The sequence below is a fragment of the Lissotriton vulgaris genome, unplaced genomic scaffold (assembly GCF_964263255.1).
Source record: "Lissotriton vulgaris unplaced genomic scaffold, aLisVul1.2 SCAFFOLD_3426, whole genome shotgun sequence".
NCBI classification, from domain to species: Eukaryota; Metazoa; Chordata; class Amphibia; order Caudata; family Salamandridae; genus Lissotriton; species Lissotriton vulgaris.
Genome location: NW_028244793.1, coordinates 109,672 through 127,444, shown reverse-complemented (window position 1 = coordinate 127,444; position 17,773 = coordinate 109,672).

Below are 17,773 nucleotides of genomic sequence, written 5' to 3'. Positions count from 1 at the left end.
TGTCTCTCCTCGTTCTCTGGTGTGCTGTCTGTGGTCTCGGCGTTCTGTGAAGGGTAGAAGAGGGGGATTGAAGGGGGAACAATGTCCTGCAATGTCTCTTTAAAGTATGCGTGTTCGTCCTGTACTGCCACTCTGTTACACAACCGTAAAAAAACAGGACATTTCAGTCCTATCCAAAATTCCTGTTAGAGACAATACTTTGGAACATAAACACGGAAAAATCAAAGATCCGCCAAAAGAAGGATACAAACAAAAAATTGCCAACAAGGATATTATTACCCTGAAAACACAGCTTGGTGACAAAAAAGTAACCAACAGACAAGATGGTGGAAATGGAATCTCACCAAATTCACAAATTATATCTTTAAATGGGGAAGGAAATTCAATCGAACACAGTATGGTAAACTTCAAAGATAGAGTACAGGAAGATCCAAATAAAACTAAACCAGACCGGCTGTCTTTAATAATGTCAGAAAAATCCCAGGTTATTTTAAGTGAAAGTATCTATATAAATAATAATGCAAATGTTCGTTTGTTCAACATCGTAAATCTCCAAAAGTTCTTCACCGATTGCTTTGAAATTTTGACACAACCTTGGATTTGAATACGCTCGTGTTTTTATATACACAACGTTGGATTCGAATACGTGTGTGTCCAATATGCGCGTGTTTTTAATCGAAAACCCGAACAGGCCTTATTGATTTGGTTGCTGCGCAACAACTACAAGGTACGCATAGAGACAATAGTCTATGTATATTAGGATGGACAGTTGGTGTCAGGATGGCAGACCAGGAATTGGGTGGAGGAAGGGGGGAGGAGTTGGTTCAGTTTGCAACATAATTTAAAAGAACACGATGCAACCGCGACCTACGGTTCTGTTACATGTTATATATTAAGGATGCGTCCAACATCTACCATCTGTACTGATTGTTTCTGGTATAGTAACTGATGTGATGTGATTTAAACATGTATCAAATTGATAACGGGAAAAACTGGATAACAAGCAGCAAAAAGAAAAATACCTTAAGTACTTGGTATGATACATGTACTACTAACTGTGGTTTTCAATAAAGTTTGTTATAAAAAAAAATAACAAAACTCAGGGCCAATCTTTAGAATTGTGCGGTTTAGATATAGACACGGATTGCTTCTCACATAGACAATTATACGTTGCGTGTTCTAGAGTCGGCAAACCAGACAATCTCTATAACTGCACAGACAATGGAACAACAAAAACATATTGTATACCCACAAGCATTGTGAAATTAAACATATTAGAAACTTGCGCTTACTCTTTTCTTTCTTTTCCATTTAACCAGACTGAGCCATAGCAACGTGTGGCCGGGTACAGATAGTAGGAAATAAAAATTGGAACACACTAACAATTTCTTTGGACAAACATCGACGGGTTGCGAGTTTCCAAAAGACACACCTAATTCACATGATCTCATAACCAAGAAAGTATGTAAAAAAACAGATAAACTTTTAAGTGCAACAACAAGCAACGGACAAGTAAAGTTACTACATCACGAAAGGAAGATACTTGATAAGCATGGGCGGAAAATCCATTCCGCTCGCCGATTTTGCAGATTTTCGGTAAATTCGCAATCCGCGAACTCTCGCGAATTTACCAAAAATCCGCAAATTCGCACGCAGCGGATTTTTTTTTCTTGGTGATACAATTTTGCGGCATGCGGCGTTCACTTACCGTCATTCAGCGTTTGCCGAGTTGTTTTTCTCGATATTTTGCGAGTGCTGCGCCATTTTGGATCTTGCTGCGGGATCCCGCGGGAGTTTGGCGACCGCGATTACGTCATCGCGGCTTGCCACCTTACACAGCGAGAGTTTGTCAACGCGAGTACGCTGTGATCACGTATCGCGGGAGTTCGCAATTGCGAACACGTAGATGCGGCGGGCAGCAACAATCTCGCACTCGCGAAATTACAAAATTAGCAATTCTGCACAAGAAATCCACCAGTAAGCAGCATAAACCTTCGGAAAATTATGATTTTTATCAGAATAACTCCTCAGGTTGACATTTGCCTGCACTTTTTTTTTGCAAGGAGTCCATTTTGGGGGGGGGTGGTGGTGGGAGGAAGGAAGTGCCCCACAGTCTCCAACTTCCTGTTCCTGTCCAGCAGGCTCCTCCCAGTGCTTTCTTCATGTGCTGGTCACTTTCATTCGGATCTTGACCTGGAAGGATTACTTTTTGTGGATGCTGCTGGATATTTGGATTTGAGGCCTTTTTGACTTTCTTTGGATCACTTTTGGATTAGAAATTTCACAAGTAAGTTTGTGTTTGGGGCATTACAGTTGCTACAACTACAATTTTGGAATTTTCGATTTTTGGGCTGTTGTTGGGGCCTTTTGAGCAGGGGTAGTGAGTGGTGCATGGGCCTAGTCTTTCTGTGGGGTGTCTTGAATTTAAACATCATGGAGGGCATGGATGGCATGGGATTGTGCTGATTTTTCTGTGTTTTTCGATTTTTTGGGCTGTTGTTGTGGCCTTTTGACCAGGGGTAGTGAGTGTTGCATGGGCCTAGTCTTTCTGTGGGGTGTCTTGAATTTAAACATCATGGAGGGCATGGATGGCTTGGGATTGTGCTGATTTTTCTGTGTTTTTCGATTTTTTGGAGTGTTCATGGGGACAGGCCATGTGGGTGGGGGCCATTTTGAGTGCTGGTACAGGCAGGCCATGTGCTGGGAGGCAAGTGGCCATTTTGAATGCAGGCAGTGTTCTTAGGCCTGCAACCATTTTACCTAGTTTTCAACCATTATGCCCAGGGGTAGTGAGTGTTGCATGGGCCTAGTCTTTCTGTGGGGTGTCTTGAATTTAAACATCATGGAGGGCATGGATGGCATGGGATTGTGCTGATTTTTATGTGGTTTTCGAGTTTTTGGGGTGTATAACTGAACTGATGTTCCTCTGTCTTCCATTGCTTTTAGGTGCACAAGACTCAAGAGAACCTCCAGTGCCAGGAAGAAGTCCTGCAGCGGTGTGTGTGTGCAGCATAACGTCACGCGACGTCACGTCTGGCAACAGACAACTCTGCAACTCGTGCAACTGCGGCCTGCTGTTCTGACCTCTGAAGAAGATGGCCCCAAAAAAAGTTTCCCGTGGCTCCTCTAGCAAGAAAGTTACCAGTAAGGAGCAGAAGAAGCAAGTTACCAAGGAGACTGGTGTGCAGCCCCCCACATTTTTTGGGAGTAAAAAAAAAAGTACGCCTGCAGCAGCAGCGGGATTTGCTGGGGACCAAGCTGGGAGCAGCACCCCCGCATCATTGGGCTCAGTGCCACCACCACCACGCCAACTTAAGTCCAAGCCCTTGAGTGCTGCAGAGGCACTTAGTCTAGTTGTTCAATCACCATCGACCAGTGATGTTGGCTCATCGCAAGAAAGTAGCAGCAATGTCCCTCAATCAACACAGGTTGTTGTAACTCATCTGACGAGTGTTGATGTTGAACAACCACAGCCGCAACAACAACCACATGTGCAAGTACAAGCCCAAGTACTTGTGGAAGGAGAGGCAGCGCAAGGAGATGCGCAAGCAGAGGTGCATGGAGGGTCACAAGTGCCCACAATTGTTGTTCCTCCCAAAGTAGGGGCACATCAGGAAATCGACAATCAAGCGGGGTATCATTTGAGGAAGCCACTCCTCCTGATGATCATTCATTGTCTTCCTCATCCCTAGCAAGGAAAAGATCAAGGGTGGTGTCTACATCTTCTTCAAGCCCACCTCCTTCTGATAATATGGATCAAACTTGGGAACCACCACTGCGGTCTGAGAGTGAGGCACACCATGATCTGACAAAGGTAGTTAAGCGTAAAAGGATGGTCGTCGAAAGTCTTATTGTTATGGAGTGTGATGAGGCTCAACAAGAAGTGGCAGATACTACTGCTGATGAAGACTCCCACGACGACGACAGCAGTCATCATAAAGGTCACTGCAGCCCTAGCGGGCATGCAGCTAACAGACATTTTGACCCTAGCCTGAGAAGCTGCTGAGCGTGATGATGTTGCCGACGAGGAGGCAATGGAAACACCACAATCATTGGAGTTAACTAGTACACCAACACCTACCGCTTCCATATTTCTTCCTCGCCAGAAGGGACCTCCATCCACCTCGACCTCAATTAGTGGTGGTGAAAGTGCACAACGTAGTAAAGTTCGGCAATCCACATCCTCCACTTCATCTGGCATTAGCAGCATGACCACCGCCACCAGTATCGCCGCCTCCTCCGGCCCCCACAGACATTTCAAGTCCGCAGTTTGGGACTTCTTTAGTGTTTGCCCAAAAAGGGAAAACTTCGCCATTTGTAGCATTTGTAAGCATGCAGTTAGTCGTGGTAAGTTTGGTACCAACTATGGTACCAGAGGCCAGAGAGGTCATCTTAGGAGACAGCACGCTGTCCAATGGTTTGTGCACCTAAAGGAGATCAAGGAAGCCCGAATTGCAAGTCAAGAAACCGTTGATGTTTTATCTGATGATGACGAGGAGGAAGAAGTGTCAAACACTTCACTTACACCCAGTACCCCTGTCAGCAGCACACCCCCTGTGAGCCACACTAAGAGTGTGGGAGAGAGTGAGACACCAATGCGAAAAAGTTCATCAGCGAGCGTAACTAGGTCGAAGAAGTCATCATCATCATCATCCCGTAAAAGCATGGTCCAGGGCAACATTAGAACCATGTTGTTTTCAGCAGCGCCATATGATCGCAACCACCCAATGACGTGTCTGTATAACAGTAAGCTGGCTAAAATGCTAGCTCTGGACCTTCTCCCTTTTTCTTTTGTAGAAGGGGTTGGTTTTCTAGAATTAGTGGCAGCGCTCTGCCCTAAATGGAAGGTTCCTAGCCGGTTCTATTTTGCCAGAGTTGCGGTTCCAGCACTACATGAAGATGTGCTGGAGGTGATTGGGGCAGCTTTGCAGAAGAGTGCTATTCACACTATATATCTGACAACAGACATGTGGACCAGTGGGGCAGGTCATGATTACATGTGCATCACTGCACACTGGGTCTCTTTTTCAGGGGTTAAAGCAAAGCTAAACGCAGGTGTTGACCCGGACCAAGTTTTTAAAGCTGCTCGGAAACATGCAACACTAGCCATGTTTGGCTTGGAGAAACGTCATACAGCACAAAACATTTTGAATGAGTTTAACACAAAGGTCTTTCACTGGCTGTCCCCAAAAAAACGCCAGATTGGTTATGTTTCCACGGATAATGGTGCCAATGTAGTTAAGGCCATGGAGCTGGGTCACTATTTCAGAGTGCCGTGTTTGGCGCACTGTATAAACCTGGTTGTTAAAGAATTCTTGAGTGGTGAAGACAGTCCAGAGTGCGAGTTAGTGGCCACCTGCCGAAGAATGTGCAACCATTTCAGCCATTCTTTTAAGGCCCGGAAGCATGTGAGGAGCCTGCTACATGAATGTCGAATGCCAGTGAAAGCACTCATCCAGGAGGTGCCAACACGTTGGAACTCAACCTTCTACATGCTTGAGCGTCTGTATGAGCAGTTTACGGTAGTCGATCAGTATTTCTTTACACTGGGTACAGCTATGAAGGACCTGAGGCTAGATGCGGAGCAATGGAACCTAGTTAAAAGCCTGACAGACATGCTTCGTCCTTTTGAGGTCTTCACACGTGCAGTCAGCAAGGAGGACTGTAATTTGGGAAAAGCTCTCCCATTGTTGCGCATGCTTGAGCACCAACTGAAGGCGGTGTCGTCTTTGTTTCGAAAAGATAAAAAAAAGCAAGACGCTTTTGTTTTGGCGGAGAAATTAGTAGAGCGCCTACTTGGCGATGAACGTCTTCAAATGATCCACTCAGAACAGCATTACATTTGTGCTACTATTCTGGATCCAGGCTACAAAAAGGCGCTGGCAGACCGAGCATTCTTTCCTTTTGATGATGACGATGTTACAAAGTACAAACGTTGGCTAGCCTTGTCAGCCATGAGGTTTGAAAGAGAACAGCAGCAAACTGAAGGAAAAGGCAGTACATCAGCATCAGCAGGCCATCCCCAGTCAAAAGAATCCACTTCTGCACCTGTGGCTGTGGCACAAGTGACCTCTCAGCCGTTAAAGACACCGGCAACCGGATCATCTGCACCAGACACAACAGTAACATTGGGTGAAGAAGAGGAATGGCTAAATCAGCTTGGGTTTGGTTCTCAAAAGGTCCCAGCAAAAAGTAAGCAAAGTGGAGGAACCTTGGAGAACCTTCAGTCGATGGTGCAGGACTATCTGAATGACTCAACAGAGGTCTATCTTAATGCTGACCCATTGGCGTATTGGCATGGGAAAAAAGAATTGTGGCCACAGATCTCCAACCTGGCTATAAACTACTTGTCTTGCCCACTCGCAAGCGTGTCTTCTGAACGTGTTTTCAGTGCTGCTGGTGGCATTGTAACTTCCAAACGGACCGCCTCTCGCCCAAAAATGTGGAGAGGTTAACAATGATCAAGTTGAATCTGCACCTCATACCACCAGATTACAAAGTACCAGAACACACGCTGGATGAAGACGAGGAGGACAGCAACTTAGATGAGGGAATTTCTTCTCTGTTAGGTGACACTGACCTACTCCTGCCTGAATTCGCAGAGTATGAGGACGAACTCTTATTCTTATTCCCTGACACCGAGCCCTGAAAATGAGCCAATGAATCAATAACTTTCTTTTTCGTCCTTTTTCACTTTTATTCCTGTGTGTCTGTCTTTCTTTGTTTTGCACAGTTAATATAATTAAAACTTTAATCACCTAATCACAAAAACAAGCCCATCAGCAGAACTGTCTTCACTTATTTGCTTATTGATTTGAAGGTGCCGCAGTCTGCATTCCTCAGGTTCACAAGTTCACAAGAACATGCTCCTCTATCCTCCTCCTCCAGACTCCTATTTCCCTCAAAGCAGAGGGCTGGATTATGCCAAATGAAGAAAGACTCTGCACTTGTGGGGGTGTTCTACTTCTTTGCGGGTGAGTTGGTGGGTCTTGGGGCATTGCTGGGAAGCTCTAATACCGGATAAAAGTGGTTTGGACCAAATCGGAGGCAACATTTTTGTTGTGTTTTTGCTGACTTGCTTGCCTTTGAGGTGCTCTTTGGGGGGGTTCTGGGTGCTTGTGGGTGAGTTTTGGGGTCTGGGAGCACTGCTGGGACAGTCTAATTTTGATTGCATTTGCATTTCAGGAAATCCGTGGTGGAAAACGGGAGTTATGACCTAGCTGCACAGCGCGTTTGGACCGAAGGCCGATAAATATTGTAAGTATGAGATTTTCCTTTTTGGCTGTTTGGGGGTGTTGTGCTTTTTTGTGGGTGGGTTGGCTGGTCTTGGGGCATTGCTGGGAAGGTCTAATACCGGATAGAAGTGGTTTGGACAAAATCCATGAGGGAAAAGTTTTTGCTATTTCTGACATTTCGGTCAATGTAGCGTTTTCGGGGGCCTGTTTGGGGGGCTTCCTGGCGTTTGTGGGTGGGTTTCAGGGTCTGGGAGCACTGCTGGCTACGGATACTTTTGATTGCAAGAGGTTTGAAGAAATTCCATGGTGGCAGAGGGGAGTTAGGGCCTAGCTGCAGAGCGCGCGCGGAGTGATTTTGGAAATTGCCATGAAAATGACTAAGTCCCCATTTTTGTACTTTTGCTTTTTGGCTGTTTGGGGGTCTTCTACTAGTTTTCGCCTGGGTTGACAGCTCTGGGGCCATTGCTGGGAAGCTCTAATACCGGATAAAAGTGGTTTGGACCAAATCGGAGGCGAAACCTTTTTTGCGTTTTTGCTGACTTGCTTGCCTTTGAGGTGCTCTTTGGGGGGGTTCTGGGTGTTTGTGGGTGAGTTTTGGGGTCTGGGAGCACTGCTGGGACAGTCTAATTTTGATTGCATTTGCTTTTCAGGAAATCCGTGGTGGAAAACAGGAGTTATAACCTAGCTGCACAGCGCGTTTGGACCGAAGGCCGATAAATATTGTAAGTATGAGATTTTCCTTTTTGGCTGTTTGGGGGTCTTCTACTAGTTTTCGCCTGGGTTGACGGCTCTGGGGTCATTGCTGGGAAGCTCTAATACTGGATAAAAGTGGTTTGGACCAAATCTGAGGCGAATTTTGTTTGCATTTTTGTGACTTGCTTGCCTTTGAGGTGCTCTTTGGGGGGGTTCCGGGTGTTTGTGGGTGAGTTTTGGGGTCTGGGAGCACTGCTGGGACAGTCTAATTTTGATTGCATTTGCTTTTCAGGAAATCCGTGGTGGAAAATGGGAGTTATGACCTAGCTGCACAGCTCGTTTGGACCGAAGGCCGATAAATATTGTAAGTATGAGATTTTCCTTTTTGGCTCTTTGGGGGTGTTGTGTTTTTTTGCGGGTGGGTTGGCGGGTCTTGGGGCATTGCTGGGAAGGTCTAATACCAGATAGAAGTGGTTTGGACAAAATCCATGAGGGAAAGCCTTATGGCACTTTTTTGTAACTTAGGGTTCGTTAGGGTTAGCCCTAGCAGCAGGATTGCATGTGTTTCTGTGTGTTCTAGATTTTTGCAACTGAGTTCTGGAGTCTTAGAGCACTTGTGGGAATGTGTAATTTTGGTTGCAAGTGATTTGAAGAAAATCCATGGTGGGAAAGGGGGGATTTGGTATAGTTAAAGAAAGCGTTTGCCACTATTCTTAACTTAGGGCTCCTTAGGGTTAGCAGTATTTGTATTGCATGTGTTTGGGTGGCGGGCTGTTTGTGGGGGGGTTTGCGAGTCTTGGAGCGATGCTGGGTATGGATACTTTTGCTTGCTTGCAAGTGGTTTGAATTACAATCCACGGTGGGTAAGGGGGTATTTGGGCCTACTTTTACTTTCAAAGTACTTTTTGTCACCAGTTTTCTACTAGGCCTCGTTTTTGAGATCAGATTGGGGGTCTTCTACATTTTTGCGACTGGCTTTAGTAAGGGTCTGGGTGGGAGCACTGCTGGGAAGGTCTAATTTTGTTCTAAAACACCTAGCTTGAGGGGAAAGATCCGCTAAATTAATTTGCCCATACTTATTTATCCTTCAAAAGGAGACTCAGACAGAGTACGCACTTTCAAAAATATTGTACTGTCTATTAGGAAACTCAGTGTGACTTTTTGCACTACACAGCGTACATACCGTATATTTATTTATCAGTGGTGTTCTAATATCACTTCCTGTTTTTCCATCAATAATTACAGGCCTGGTTTCAGTCTGTGCAATGGGATAAAAAGGATGAAGTCAGGCTTCACATTAGCGAGCCGCAATTCAGCATCCGCCAGGCAGACAGTGGACAGGGTGTCTTCTGGTCACCAACATTGATGGACGAAGCGTCAGCTGGAATGGAGGAGTGCCGCTAATAAGAGGATTGGTTTGATGAGTGCAACTTACTTACCAAATTCAACAGGACAACTACAACAACATACAGATACAATATCCATTGTTTTCAATTTTTTTAAGTAAAGTTATTGCTGTGAACTTTTATGAATGTGACTCTGCATTTCTTGGATCTCTCTCTGCTTCTAAATTGATCCCTAAAGCCATTCTATAGGTTTTACTTCGGCTATTTTTTAAACCTAATTTAATGTAAGAAGTGTTTCTCTCAGTGCAGAGATAGGCAAGTGAAAAAGCTGCAGCCCTGTACTGTCGCATTCTGTCATTCACGGTTGTCGAAAGTACTACTTACTTTTCAGTAACAATGCATGCAGTAGTGCATGCACTTCCTTTATGTCACTTAAAAGATTTATGGTTATCTTTGTACCCAAAGATTTCTTTATCTTCAATTATTGTTTGTCCATGCTGTGCTTTTTTTTCTTCTCTCAACAAAACCTACCCAAAAAGGAACCCCCATTCCCATCCATTTTCCAAACCCTAACCATCTTCCCCCGGGCTGTGTGGTTTTGATTGATGTGTGACTAAATGACATCAATAATTCCACACACTTGCTGGGGAGGATAAGGTCATAGCAACAGGCTGGTGAAGGAATCCGAGGATATATTCTAGACTTACTCAGCTTCAGTACAATTTCTTGTAGTAGTATCCAATGTCAAAGAAATTCAACGCAAGTACTAGTTATACTTTCAATACTTTACCATTTGTTAGGCTACATAGTGGCACTGTTCTAGTGTACTGTCACCTGCTATATTCTCTATCGTACCGTTGTAATGCTCCAGTAAAGACAAACCAGGTTTCATTTTCTTTTTTTCCATACCCATGCAACTGCCACTGCGTCACACCACTAGTACCACCGCAATGAGGACATTTCATCTGCCCAGGATTGCCAACTTTAATCGCCATTTCCCGTGGAGCCAGCCCTGGGCCTAGCCCTACTTTCAAACACAAATTACAGGTAAGATAAGCGTTTGGTGGGAGGTAGTATAATGGAGTATTAGGAGAGACGAGAGATTGACGGTAGTACTACTAAAGTCCTAGGACTCTTGAATTCACTTACTCTGTGAGAGGCACTTAGTGTTGAAAACATTTAGCCATTTACACTTAAAGGAAGAAAATGACACAGACTTAAGTTTCAGGAACACAAACTTTCTGTTAAACCCCCACCCACCAGACTCAAACGCAGTAAAAAACAGGTATGCTCAGATAAAGTTTCAAAAAGTATATTTTTGTAGCCCTAACAAAATTATCTCCCGCAAGACCCTCCCTAACCCCAACGATTGTCCTTCAAAAGCCCCAAAAACAACCCAACTCCCAATTCCCACTCCCCAAAAGTCTCTAAAAAAGGGGCAAGGGACACTACGGCAGGATGCTGTTCACTTTTGTGGCCAGGGCATCATACTCCTTGCGGAGGGTGGCATGGTCGGAGCGGAGGCCCTCCACCAAGGTCTTATACGTTAGGACCTCCTGCTCCAGGTAGGACAATCTGAGGCATAAGCGGTGCTGGCGTGCCTTGCGACTCCTGTGGGGGGGGCAGCTGCTGTCTTTGCTGCTCGGTGGTGGCGGTTGGCTTTGGTAGCCTGGCTCCGTACCGCTGGAGCACTGCACTGGCTGGCAGCCCGTGGGGGCACGGAGGAGGATGCAGCTGTCCCAGTGGATATTGTACCGGTAGACTGCGTGTCCTCCTCCTCCATGGCCACCAGCCGCCGATATTCGGCGACAGTGGCATCCAGCCTCCGTTGCCGGGCCATTCGAGCCAGCTCCTTCCTTGATGGTTTGTTTGATTTGGAAGGAGCAACTATATGAAGAAAGAAAGACATAGTCTGTAACCAATGCTCCTTAAGATTAACCCAAAATGATTGAGCAGAAAGTTGTGTCACAGTACAACTAGCAACTTGAAAGCACAGTACATAACTATTGAGGCCAGTATCTATCTAACCTCCCACTTCTTCAACCTTGCTCTAACATTAGTGGGAGTTTAAGGGACAAATTCTACGAGCACTATGGACTTCCATTACAGTCGACTATGACAGTACACCAGTCTTATTCTTCTTCTTCTCTCGTTTAGGAAAATTGGTACGTTATCTTATGCAAGCCGGCATAATGCCAGCGCAGTGAACTTGCACCCGAGAAAAACAGACGCACACCATGATGAGTGAGACAGACTTGCGTTACTGTACCGGTCCAGTACATGCAGGTGGTGAAGCTCTTACTTTTCTATTATGGGTGGCACTGAGAATACTCTGTTAAAAGGGCTACTGCTTAATTAATTTAACTTTCACCCTACAGTGCAAATGAGTACTAGAAAAGGAAAATGAAGAAGCTAAATAATCTGATTATCTAACACTTCACATGGGATGTATTTGATTACATATGGGATGACTTTAGGTGCTTTGCTTTTTATTGAGTGAACAGTGATACATCCACACATGAATGACGTACTACTACTAAACTAAACTTATTAAGAGAGGTAGGGAGTGTCCACCGTAATAACCGGATATATGCTGTGCTTGCAGTTGCAATAAAAACTACTGCTACTATTCATGGTAGTATTTGGACAAAATTACAACTTCTTTTCCTTGCCTTTCCTACACTGGAACGGACGTGCGGGTGCGGTGTTACATGCTCTTCAAAGTAACACTTAGTTCATACAGTGACCGTCTACTCTCTCTAGATACACATATGCTATCTAAGAGTCAGATAGTACCATGATCCAGGCATCCATCCATTCAAAGTATATGCACACATACAGTTTCTGTTTCACCCACCCAGGCTGTTCTCCTTCCACCCATCCTTGCTTCATCATTCACCCAGCCATGCACCATACCATATTCTTTCCTTCCCAGCCACCTCGGGGACCAAGCAAACACATATCATTCTTCTTTGCCAGTCATCATTAAATTTCTCGTCCTTCCACACTTACTTACACCCTTCTTTCGCTTTTCATTCATCCCATCCATCAAGTTCATCTCAGATCTGATTGGGATTCTTCTCGCCAAAAACTTCACAGCTAAGTCGAAGTACATTTAGAGGAGGCTACTACCTGGTTGATTTATAATACACCCGTGCAGAAAGTACACTCTGCAGTCTTCAATCTCAATAAGTAAGGAATATATAGCTTACCTCTGCCCGCCACCACCGTGTGAACCCTCACAGGCACAATGGTGTCGTCCGGCCCTTGCACCGCATCCTCCCCAGAAGTGTTCCCCTCATCGACCACCACCACCACCTCCGCGCTGGCCCCGCCACCAGATGTTCCACCTACAAAGTACATTTAAGAATGTTAGAATACACAACTCACTACTATATAATATTTGGTCTAGGAATAAAGAAATGTGAAAAAAACAGAAAACAATGTAATAATTTGTGACTGTCTACTCTAAAGTAAAAATTACCCTTTTTCCAGGGAAGGCTGTTGTCTTGCTGCACTTTTTGGCACAACTGATGAATGCTTGCTTTTTGTTTTTAACACGCACCACTTTTTCTCCTAACAGACAGAAGCTTGACTTCTAAGAACACGAGCAAGATCAAGTTCAAACCAGGTGAGAGCTCGGCTCGACCACAAGAAATGTGTCCAATTATTCGTCAGCACTAAGCACTTTTCCATTTTCAGTTAAACGTTTAGTTTTATGACAAACTTGATTTTAATAAATGTGTTTACTTTTAATAAACCTTTTAAAGGAGGGAGGAGCTACGTCACCAACCAAGATGGCTGCATAGTCTCCCGGCTCCGCCGACCTCCGTCTTTTGGTCTGATATCCTGTTGACTATCCTGGTTTCCTGCACCGGATCCGTGTGTGTGATCTGAACTACTTTCCAGTGGTGCAGTCCCGGAGTTTCTCCGCAGTTGTGGAGTGGAGATACGTCGATGGTTGTGTGAGGCCTAACCCAGCGTGGACGCCGGGGTCTCAAGTGCCGGGTTCGAGTTGAACAACAACGGACTGCTGTATGTGGTAGGGTTCGCTCTCCGGAACATTCAGACTTTTGAATGGTGTGCTACTGCCAACTGCCTGGTGTTTCAATAGTAGGTGAGGAGACGAGTGACGCACGGCGATGTGTCGCGGGGGTCCCTGACCGGGGGTTTGGCAATCGCTTCGTCGATCCCCTCGGGTCGGTGCCTCGCTGCGTATTATTGATTGCTAAACTTCAGTCCCTCATGGCACACTCCTGCTCCGTCTAATTTTGCCCCGGAGAAGGCGCCACTCCATGGGGACCACCACGCTGAAGGAAGAAATGCAGCCAGCGGAGCAGGCTCGAACTGGCCCGTCATTGCGAACGGTGCTGGAGGCACTTATGGCACTCAGGAGAACCATTGCAGTCCGGACTTGCAGTTTGTTGTCTGCGACTGATGGCCTCACAGTTCTGAGAGCGGACCCTGACTCGACACCCACGCCTTGGCAATCAGCCTGCATTTTAACATCTTTCTCGGAGACTTGTTTTGACCCGGCACTGGAAGCGGTGTTTGCTCCTACTATACTGGATCTACCTGACTGTACTGTGCCCGATCGCCCTATGGAGCCGTTGAAACCCCCGATTGTGTATCCCCTGGAACATTTACAAGATATCCCCATTCTGGAATTGTCTTCTTTCTATCCATTGCTGTTTTGGACCTTGTTGACTCCCCTCCCCTGTCGGTCTCTCAAGATGGCAGATGGGCTACAACTTGGCTTCGGAGACGGGGAGGGGCGCCATTGTCACCAATCATCCATATCGAGAACTGCTGCACTTTTTTCAGCTTTGTGGAAATGGCTTTCTTTGACCAATGACTTGAGTGCATTTGATAGACGGGGCCAGGGTTGAGATTGTTATTTGGGTCTCTCATTGTCGCATAGGTTTAACGGGATTGTGTCCTTTTTGATCTAACGGAGTCCGGGGCGGGGTTGGTCATGACGGGGGATGGAGACCGGGAGTCCGTAGAAACATGCCCTCCTCCGATTTCCCTCACAAGTAGGGTCTTTTGCCTTTTCTTCTTTCACCCTTCTATATTTCGGGTTCTATTATTGGGCGACAGGCACGCTGCGAGGGGGGTGGCCGTAGTCATCAGCAGGGGTGCAGGGTGGGGGGGTGTGGGGATGGGTGTTCGTTTATGTTTTTGTTCTATGGCCTCTTCTCTTTCTTCTCTTTTCTTGTCTTTTTTCCTTTCTTTTTCGGGTTAGTGTAGTGGGTTCGGCTTTCTTGCATCCTGGTCCCTATACCTGTACCTTGATTGTTCGGGGTTTTGGTGCTCTGGGGCAGTCAGTACTGATGGAGTCGACGAACAAAATGCGCTAGTTTATCCTGATGACTCATGTCTCAACTTCGTTATAGCGAGTTTCTTTCGGACACGTTGTTTCTTTGCTTGTCCTCTTCTGTGATCCGAGACGCTGTGCGATACCCGACTCTTCCACTTATTATTTAAAAAATGAAAACCTCCTATCCTGTGTTTAAATCGAATTACTTTTGCAACCGATACGCTTTGTGCATTGAGATCCTATGATTAGCGGCCATCCCTGGGGGTTGTAGGCTCTTGTCTGTATTTGATTGCAAACGTTCAATAAAGGTTTTCAAAAAAAAAATAAAAATAAAGCTTTTAAACTTAAATGGACTCTGTGGTTTTTGGTCCTCCAGACTAGAGTGGCTGAGCTAAAGGTTTTGGAATTTTTGCAAGCATGAGTCCGTGCCTCTGACACTTCTTGACTCTGACTCCGTACTCTTGTCCTGGGTTGGATAATCTAATCCTCATTGGGGATCAATCATCGGTGACTTTGGGAGCTAAATGACTCTGCCACACTATCTAGTCAGTACGGAGATTGGGGGTTCCACTACAAAGTCTGTTATCACTGAGGTATGTGGAAAGTCTAACAGCGCCTATTATAATTGATAAGCTAAGCAATGCATTATTTAGTGTCCATAGTTCTGTTTGTGCAGATTTGTCCCTGCAACAGTAGTAAAATGGATTGTCCTCCTATCCAAACCAAAAGTAAAGTAGTATCTTATTCTTTCTTGGTGGTCATTCACCTTTTTATTGTTGGCAATTGTCAAAGCATAAACATTTAGAAGACTTGAAAAGACATTATGGACAATACCAGAGGACTGCACTCAGTGCATAGAGCTATTGCTGACTAGAATGGGAGTCCAATGGAATTGCCAAATGAGCAATCTTAGTTAGCTACACAGACAGACTAATAAGAATAATCTAGTAATACCACAGGGAGTCATAGTCGAGGCAGGATAAGAATTTAGATACAGTCTACAAGAAGATCAAAGACGATTTAGAAAAAAATCGAATGATGAACGCTAGGAAAAAAAATAGGTACTCTATATTAAAATTAGAACTTACCAGGGCCAGCAAAGGAGCCCTCGCCTGCCCGATCCTGGCCTGCATCCTGTTGAACAGCACCCTCCTCCTCCTGTGTCCTCTTGCACCTGGGGGGAGCTGATGTACAACATGAAAGAAAGAAAGACCAGAAAACATGGATGATATTTGTCAACCAAATCAAACATTTCAAAAGAACAATAACAAAATATTTTGGCGAAATAGCAAATAGACAACTATTCCACGGGATATATTGACCGATCTCATGTGGTCTACTAGGTTATTAGTATTGGTTGATTTGCGGACCGTCGACTTGGAAAGTTCTTATGTAACTCACTAAACAAAGTACTAAAAAGGTTCACCTAGGACTGGCAGGCAGCAGTCCGCAGCACGCGAAGTGACAGATAAAGTCCATCATGATTGCAGATCAGCGACAACACTAAAAAGTTTCCTACTACATTAACCAGTCATTAAAATACTCAAACTATCAATCCACCACCACTATTTCTTCTTATCCCCATGTGTACAAAGGAAGGACTGGACTTGAGTCTGTAGGGGATGATTTAGAAGCCCCTTGCGGCTCTTTTGCTCTATTGTTGCGTAACTTTTGTGACGCAGCGGCAGAACAAAAGAGGCGCCATGGTGCGGCGTATATTAACAACGTGACGCATATGGGAGATGCATCACGTTGTAAAGCCCTGCGCCATCAGGGGGCGTTCTGACCAAGGGAGGGCGTTCCTGCGCAGGAACGCATCCTAAAAGTGGCTGAGGGAAATCTACAAGATTTCAATCAGTCACTTTTAAGACAATGATGCATGACTCAAACCCTGAGCCTGCTTGAAGCAGACGTACGGCTTGACGCAGCATTAGGGAGATAGGGCACCCCAGAGCATTGATGGAGCTGCGCCATCGTTGCGATGCAACTCCAGCAATGCGCCGCCTTTACGGCACAGATGCGTAACGCTTTGGTGACGTGTGGGGCCCATGGTGCGCCGCATTGTAAATACGGCGCACCATTGGTGGTGGTGGCGTGGCGCACAATTACTGGCGCATCCCTGCTACTTTGCAGGGATGCGCCGGTAATTAAAAATCTGACCCTTAGTGTTACGCAGTTCTTTAAACTACACTCATACATAATTTCACAGGCCAATGAAATGAACACAAAATCGAAAACAAATAAGCATAGTAGCAACGCTACTGAGAAGGAGAGCAGTGCACCTGAAATGCACAGAAGATTTTGAAATATAATTTACCTACAATGTAATCAGCAGCATTATTGTTCTTGGTAAAAAACAAAAAATTGCAATATAATAACACACAGAGCAGGAGAAAACAGAGTAGTAAAGAAATAGCTACTACTACTCACCAAGCCCGGGGATCTCAAGGCCGAGCAGGTCTAGCCGATCGCGTTCCCGGTCCAGGACATCCGTCCAGCGGTGGGTGGCCTGGTTGTAGGTGCGCCGGACCCGAGAGTGGTGGTACATGGCCCGGCACACCTTCTCCCACCGCTTCCGGCGCTCGTGATCTTGCCGCCTGCCATGATGGTCCTGGGAGGCGGTGCTGAACATAAAAAAAATAGTGCAGCCACCTCCTTCGGGCTGAAGATCTCCCGGGGTGCGACCTGCTCCCCCCTCAAACGCCCGCACGGGAGCCGGGCACGGGGTGAGGGACCCTTCCCCTTCTCGGGATGCTTCCCGGCTCCCTTTACCATGGTCTGGGCAGAAAGGAAGCTAAATAATAAAGAAAATAGAATAGGGAAGATAAGAAAAGAAGAGTTTTAAAAAGTAGTTTAAAATTAACCAAAAGTAGTAGAAAACACAAAAATATAGAGCTAGAAAAATAGAGGGATAGATAATAAGTAAACTAGATAAAAAAAAACTTCAAACATGAAAAGGATGGCAGAGATTCAGAGAGGATAGAAAAAGCATGCCCAGAACCATAGCAATGAATGAGAAACAAGATGGCTGCGCCCATTCACGACCGCGTGGGTAAGTTCGCGCAAGATTTTCCTCGCGAACACACGCAAAATTGTACTAGCGAGCCGCACACTTTGCGAGATTACACATCGCGCCCGGAAACGGAAATACGTCATGCAAACAAGATGGCCGCGCCCTT